Raw genomic sequence first — 2,583 nt, 5'->3', positions numbered from 1 at the left:
AGACAATGAAGTTAAAATCCTGATGACTGGGGTTCTGCGGCTGGGGAAATCTTTTTGTTGTTGTTGTTTTGTTTTTTTGGTTTTTTTGGTTTTTTTGTTTTTTTGTTTTTCGAGACAGGGTTTCTCTGTGTAGCTCTGGCTGTCCTAGAACTCATGTAGACCAGGCTGGCCTCAAACTCATAAATCTGCCTGCCTCTGCCTTCCAAGTGCTGGGATTAAAGACGTGCACCACCACAGCCCGGCTAACTGGGGAAATCTTAACTGATATACCCTTCCTCCCTCCAGATAGAGACCCAATGGATAGTGAAGGCAGATTTTTGCCTAGGTCCACAGCTGATGAGGCTGGATCTCCTGGCTCCAACTAAACTGTTTTTGTATACCCAGGGACTACGAAGAAGACCCTTAGAAGAATCCAGCAGGAAGAAAAAGAAAAGGTCATTTCTATCCAAATCTCAAGAGCTATGATTGGCTTAGCTAGCCCTGGGGTGATCCGTGAAATGAAGAGAAAGCTGACTCCAAGAACTGATGCCAGGAGAAGCCTTGGGGGTGGAAGCCAAGAGTTCAAATAAGAGGTGAAGTTGAGCAAACATGGCAGCCCTCCAGGTGCTGGAAAGGACCAGATACACCTGCCCATGTACTGAAGCATGACGGGACTCAGGCAGGCCTGACCCCAACTGGAGAGGAGGGAGAGGAGGGCAGAACTAAGGGCTTGTCTGGAAAAGCTGGCCAGGATCTCAACCCTTTTCTAACTTGAGCATGAGTATTCTTCCTGCATCAGGATCTCAAGAATGAGGCTAGAGACCCCACCCTTACACATATATTTCCTATTTGTCTCCCAATACATCAACAGTATATTTATAGAAGGTAAAAGGCAGAAATCCTTACAAAATGACAGAAATCATGTAAATCTGGAGTGTTCTGTCACTTAAGATCAATGGCCACTGGCCTGGGCTACCCAGCAAGATCCTGTGTCAAAAATAAAAAATAAGCCCCTGAACCAAGATGGTGACTGTAGCTGATGATGGTGGTAGTATCTTGGGCACACCATGTCTGCCATCTTCCTTTTTTTGTTTCTAAGTTGCTTCCTTTCTAAGTTGCTTCTGTGTTTCCTTACTGATTCTGAGTGCGAGCCTTGAATAAATTCCCTTTTTATCATTATCATCCAGTAGCCAGAATGGTTGACACAGGCTCAATCTTACCTGCAAGGAGAAGAAGCCAAGGCTAGCACTCACCTTAGAGGAAAACACACTCCGTGGAAGGTGAAAAAGCTCACACATCCCATGTGGAGAAGCACATTTTTAAAACCATCTGCCGCACTTCCTAGAATGACTTCTGCAATGCTGGGAGAGAGATTTGGCCAAACAGGTACCAATGGCTGCAGTCCTGTGTTGTTGCTGTGCTCCACTGAGCTCAGACCTGTGCTCAAGTTAGAGGTTTGACATCAAGGCCAGGGTCACCCGACTAGCCAGGGAGCAAGTGTCCAGAAGTGGTGGAGCAGGTTAGGTTTTGAAATGTTGAGAAGAAAAGGAGCCCTGGTTCCTCTTGGGACGATGCCTGTGATACTAAAGGTCTTGCTTTGATTATAAAATCTGCACAGAGAACTTTCTCAGTCCCATAAGCTTCCAATAGAGTGCTGAAAGTCAGAGTTTGCAAGCTTTTTCCTGGTTGAAACATGGAATCAAGCCACCCTGAGATTTATAAACTATGCTGAGAAAGATATAGAGTCATATCCCCTAATTTCTGCAAATAATCACAATTAAAAAAAATAAAAAAGATGGTGGATTAGGGAAATGTCCATGGGTCTGTTTTCTGAGCCCTAGGATCAATTTCTCTCTTTGCAATAGCCAGGGATCCATTCTATTTCCTTTTCCTCCCATCATGCTATGCAGCTCTTTCCTTCCTTCCTTCCTTCTTTTCTTTGTTTTTGTCCTCCTCCTCCTCCCCCTCCTTTTTCTTTTCTTCTTTTTTTTTTTTTTTTTTTTTAGACAGGGACTCACTGTGTAGCCCAGGCTGGTCTGCACCCCCTATGTAGAACACATGGGCCTCAAACACACAGCATTCTGGGATTGAAGATGTGTGACAGCACACCCAGCACACTGGGTTTCTTGTTGCTCCTCCATCCTACCCCAAATGCTGCCAAGTAAAACTCATTCTAGCTCCCTTGCCACCCCTGAGGACAAGCCTAGCTCCATTCTTTTAGGGATTCTCTTTCTAAGAATTCTAGAAAACGGACTGGAGTCATGCCTCAACAATGAAGAGCTCTTGATGCTCTTGCAGAGGACTGGAGTTTGGTTCCCAGCACCCAGGTCAGACAGCTCATAACTACCTGCAACCTAAGCTCCAGTAGATCTCACACCTTCTTCTAGACTCTGAGGGCACTAGTCCTCTGACTTAGTGGGTAAGAAGCTTGCTGAGCAAGCCTCATGACTTGAGTCTGATCCCTAGAACACATGTTTTCTAATTTCATTTCTGTGGCTGTCTCAGATGTCTTCAGTGAAAAATCACTTCTAGGCTGTAGTCCATCATTGCAGGCCAGTCACAGAGGCAGGGGCATAGGACAACCGATCACATCACACCTATCTA

This window comes from Grammomys surdaster, unplaced genomic scaffold (assembly GCF_004785775.1).
Source record: "Grammomys surdaster isolate TR1022 unplaced genomic scaffold, NIH_TR_1.0 150, whole genome shotgun sequence".
NCBI classification, from domain to species: domain Eukaryota; kingdom Metazoa; phylum Chordata; class Mammalia; order Rodentia; family Muridae; genus Grammomys; species Grammomys surdaster.
The sequence above is the reverse complement of the archived record's forward strand: the minus strand, read 5'-3'. Positions refer to the sequence as shown.